Source organism: Suncus etruscus, chromosome 16 (assembly GCF_024139225.1).
Source record: "Suncus etruscus isolate mSunEtr1 chromosome 16, mSunEtr1.pri.cur, whole genome shotgun sequence".
In the NCBI taxonomy this organism is placed as follows: Eukaryota; Metazoa; Chordata; class Mammalia; order Eulipotyphla; family Soricidae; genus Suncus; species Suncus etruscus.
The window spans coordinates 77,413,038-77,418,404 of record NC_064863.1 but is presented as its reverse complement, the minus strand read 5'-3'; positions in this window follow the sequence as shown (position 1 = coordinate 77,418,404).

Genomic DNA, 5,367 nt, shown 5'->3' with positions numbered 1-5,367 from the left:
CAGGGATTACTCTGTAGAATCTCAGCTTTAAGGCTCTAGGCCATAAGCCATGCCATAAGTATGATTCTGACCCTTTAAGGGTGAAGACATCAATTATGAGATGCCTCCTCCGGGCCTGTTGGAGGGTAGTTGGGATTGGGATATAGAAGTCCCAAGTTGAAGTGCTGGTGGCCCTGCAGATTGTACCTACTGGACTGGCAGCTGTGCTGGATTGCCAGAAAAACTGCCTGTCTGGCTCTCTATATTTGCTGCTTTTTGCTTCTGCTACTGTTTCTCTTTCTCTGGCTGACATCTTGCTCTTGCTCTTTCTTTCTTGGCCCAGGCGACTGGCTGTAAGGCTCCTGGCCTTCCTGCTTTGCCTCTCTCTTAATTTCTGTTTCTAACCTCTCTCGTTGGGATTTTGATTGATCTTGACAGTTTAGCACTGGAACAGGGACTTGACATTAAAGTACATTAGTGATGATCCTCTGGTGGATCAAGATTGTGTTCCTGGGGATCAAAGCCATGGTCCCTTGGTGGATCAAGGCCAAGGTCCCATAGTGGACCTTGATATTATAATGGATAATTAATGATAATATTTTATCATTTTCTATATCTTTAAAATAAATAATACTATATATATTAATTGGTCCAATGATGCTGTAGTGTAGAACATCTACATGATGATGATCCAGAGAAATACTGCCTTGTTTATTAAATCAATTAAAAATATTACCTCCTCAACTCTTTTCATGCCTATACCCCCAGTAGGGGAGACCAGACCAAATTCAGCTGACCTAGACTCAATCTAACTGAGAAAATAGGAAAGAATAGAAGAATAGACCGAATCTAACATAGAGTATTACATTCACACCCACAGAGGGGAAAGGTGTCTTTCTTTTTAGATCATGCTTGATCTAAAACCCAATCTAGGTTGATAATATTCCATTTACTACCAGTGGCAGCCCAGAGAGACATTCACTTCCCAGGCTTGATTAAAACTCCAGCACCTCAGCTGATGAGCCAATTAACATCTCTTCAGACTCAGAGTCTGAAAATTCTTCCCTGCCCAATTGAGTAAAGTCAGAAACCTTATTAACTTGTAGAATATCTATTCCATATAGGCCTCATGAGCTTCCATCTTATCAAGGGTTAAAAATAAATTCACAAGTAAAGGTCTCAATGAGGTCACACATGGAAAAAATAAATAAATTCACTTGGTTATTTTAAAAAGGCCTGTGCCACCTTGCAAGGAATACTTAACTGGCTGGAGTAAAAGTGTGCTTTGGACCTCCCCTCTCTCATTAGGGTTTTGATTGGCCTTGACATTACTTCTAGTTCTGCACTCAAAAGTTACTTTTTGATATACTCAGTGGACCATCTGGGTAACAGGGATTGATCTTGGGTTGGCTGAATACAAGATAAATGCCCTACTATTTCTTTAGTTTCAATATCATTCTACTTTAGCTACTGTCATCCTTCTTAAATTTTTGCTTACCCTTGATGCGAGATTATATAAACTTGTTTCTTTTCTTTTCTTTCTTTTTTTTTTTTACAATTTTTAAACTTGTTTTCCTTTTTTTTTTTTTTCGGGGGGGGGGGCACACCCGGTGACGCTCAGGGGTTACTCCTGGCTATGCACTCAGAAGTCGCTCCTGGGTTGGGGGACCATATGGGAAACTGGGGGATTGAACCACGGTCCATCCAAGGCTAGCGCAGGCAAGGCAGGCACCTTACCTCTAGCGCCACCGCCTGGCCCCTAAACTTGTTTTCTTAATGGTTCAATTTAACTAATTTTTTTTTTCTTGTCACAGTTCTTTGGTCTTGCTCATAAAAATTCCAGGAAAGTCTGTGTGACATCTGGTGAGCCAATCAGATTAATGATGAGTGTATTAGTCAACGAAGGGTTGATATTCAGAAATTATTTATAAAAATGTACCATCATTTTTCTGAATGGAGCAAGGAAATATTTTGAAAATTTTAATTATTTCATTGTAATGTTTTCTAAAAATAACAATAACTATGATAATTATCATTATTATTATTATTATAGTTTTGGAGCCATACCTAGTAGTGAACAGTCTATTCACATGCAAGAGCATCTGTTTCAGTCCTATGAGCTAACTCCCTGGCCCAGTAATGATCTCGAAGTTCTACACACTTTTATTCTTCTAAAATATTAAATATTTTCTTATATATATTTAATTGTAGGAAGTTTGTATGTCCCAGCATTTTAAAAAAACAGGATTCTTCCTCCCTGAGTTCTTTCTCTGGATTCAATCACTCTGGTTATTAAGTAGTTTCTTTGTAAGGGATTTATTACTGCCTAATTATTCCCAGAGTCTGTACAAAATTGAGAATGCCTTTCTGTTGCCATTAACCCAAAATAAATGGGTTGGGCATAATATTCTTGGCTTAATCTTTATTCCCTCCTCAGAATTCTGGAAACATTCCTTCCCCCATCCTCTGTCATTAAATGTTGCCATGGGAAGTAAAAACTCTGATGAAACCACACTTTTTCTCTGGGCCTCAACTTGGAATTCTACCCATAAACTACCTCCTTCTTAGCAGTTTGTTCTTATTTTTTTAAACTTTTTTTTTTTTTTTTTGCTTCAGGACACATCTTTGCATATTCTGAACCAAAATAACTTGGCTTGGAAAATGTTGGACAGGTTTAATCAGCAAATTTGTCTATTTATTCTGGGGATTTTTTTTATCTTCTATAATTTTAAAACACTGTTTTAATTAAAATGTTTTATTTTCTGGGCTGGAGCAATAGCATAACGGTAGGGCATTTGCCTTGTATGCAGCTGACCCAGGTTGGACCTGAGTTCCATCCCATATGGTCCCCCAGGCCAGGAGCGATCAATGGGCGCATAGCCAGGACTAACCCCTGAGTGTCACCAGGTGTGGCCCAAAAAGCAAAATACATTTTTTTATTTTCTGAATTCAGGAAAAACCACTAGGCATATATCGTTTGATTTCTCTATGGGTGTTATTTCTATATAATTTTCTATTTTGTTAGCTTTTGTTTTGGGGGCACCTAAAGATACTCAGGGCTTACTCCTGGCTTTATGCTCAGGGGTCATTTCTGGTAGGCTTGGGAGACCATAATGGATGCCAGGGATTAAACTTGGCCATATGCAAAAAAAAAAAAAAAAAAGCTTTACCAGCTGTACTATTATTGCTCTGGTTCTTCTGCCTCATTTAATATCTAATCACCATCCATTACCCACCAATTTGTGCCTCTGCACAATTTTTAAATAAAATAATTTCAAAAATCTAGTTACTGTGAGATACATAATTAGAAAGTTGTTCATGGGGCTGGAGAGATAGCATGGAGGTAAGGCATTTGCCTTTCGTGCAGAATGTCGGTGGTTTGGATCCCGGCATCCCATATGGTCCCCTATGCCTGCCAGGGGCGATTTCTGAGCATAGAGCCAGGAGTAACCCCTGAGCACTTCTGGGTGTGATCCCAAAACAAACAAATAAACAAAACAAAAAACAAACAAAAAGAAAGTTGTTCATGATTGAGTTTCAGTCATAAAATGTTCAAGCCCTTCACCAATGCACATTTTCTGCCAACAGGGGAAATGTCCCTTTTCCTCCTCTCTCCTTCTCCCATGTCTGCCTTCATGGCAGATAATTTTCTTCATATTTTGTTTCTCTCTCTCTCTCTCTCTCTCTCTCTCTCTCTCTCTCTCTCTCTCCCTCCCTCCCTCCCTCTCTCTCTCTCTCTCACACACACACACACTCTTTACTTTCTTCTCTCTTTCCCTCTTTTTTCCTTTTAGACACTGTGGTTTACAATACTGCTACTGAAAAAGTATCATGCATATCACTTTATCTCCTTTTAGTTCCCAGCTCTCATCTAGAGTCACCATTTCAACTATAATTGTCATAGTGATTTCTGTTCTGCTCTAACTGTACTTCAATCTCTTTACGGCAAGCTTCCTACCATGGGCTGGTCCTCTTGGCCCTCATCTCTATTGTTTTGGGAATTATTACAAGTTTAAAGCAAGATACTATTATCTTTTTTTAATATCCCACAAATGAATGCAATCACTTTTATGTCTAGTCTTCGCCCTTTGACTCATTTTGCTCCTGCTGCCTCTTCTATCCCTTACTCTTCTGCCTGGTAAGCACCACCTTATTATAGTCTGAGGGTTTCTTCTTGTTGATTTTCCTTTATTTATGTTCTACAAGTGAGTGAAATCATACAATACTTGTGTTTTGTGACATATTTTACTAAATTTAGTGTCCTTAAAGTTCTCCACTAATATCTTGGATCCTTCAAGACTATTTTCATTTTTCTTAATGCCAGTTGCCTGGGATGTCCTTGATTTGAGTACATTTGGGGTTTTACCAAATTACCTTTTCCCTGTACCTTCAGCAGTAAATTCTTAAAGTGAGGAATTCTTTATTTTTGGTTCCTAAATTTTGCTCCTCTCAAAGTGACTAGATCAGTAATGCTCAGAATTTCTTCGCTTGCCTCTTGGAGGTCAGATGTTATTGATGATTTAAACATCATAGGACTTCATTTTATATTAAAGAGCTACTTTAGATAACCAGACAGGAGCCATTATGTATACAATATATATGGTCTGCTAAAATATGTCAAGGAGATTGCATGGAAATAATACTCAAGTTGAATTTGCAATGTTTCCGATAAACTATGCTGGAGGTTTCAAGTGGAGAACATAATTTGGATTCAGTATGTGAAATCACTGAATTAAACATGTGCTAAAAACTGACCCACAGAACATACCCCAAGGGCTCAAAAAACATAATGCAGAAAGTCATTTGCACTCCTGTGTTCATTGTAGCCAGAATCTAGAAACAAACCCAAACCTGAGAACAAATGAGTAGATAAGGAAACTGTAGTACATCTACACAATGAAATACTGTAAGTTGTTAGAAAAAAATGAAGTTACAAAATTTGCTTATACATGGATTGATATAAAGAGTATTATGTTGTGTGAAATGAGCCAAAGAGAAAGGAACGGACATAGAATGGTTGCACTCATTTATGGGACACATAAAAATAGATAGTTTGGTAATAATACCCAAAGACAAGAGAGACAAGGACCAGGAGGACTGATATGTCATAGAAAGTTTGCCAAAAAGAGCAGAGCAAAATAATTAGGGCAGAGAAAGGACCACTTTGACAATAATAGTTGGAAATGATCATTCTGGTCAAGAATTGGATGTTGAAAGGAGATAATGTGATATGCAGGATACCACTTCAGTAGCAGCACTGCAAACCATGGTGCTTAAAAAGAAAAAGGAGAGAGAGAGAGAGAGAGAGAGAGAGAGAGAGAGAGAGAGAGAGAGAGCAAAAGAGACATAACAAGAGAGAGAGAGAGGGTACACACGAGAGAGAAGAAA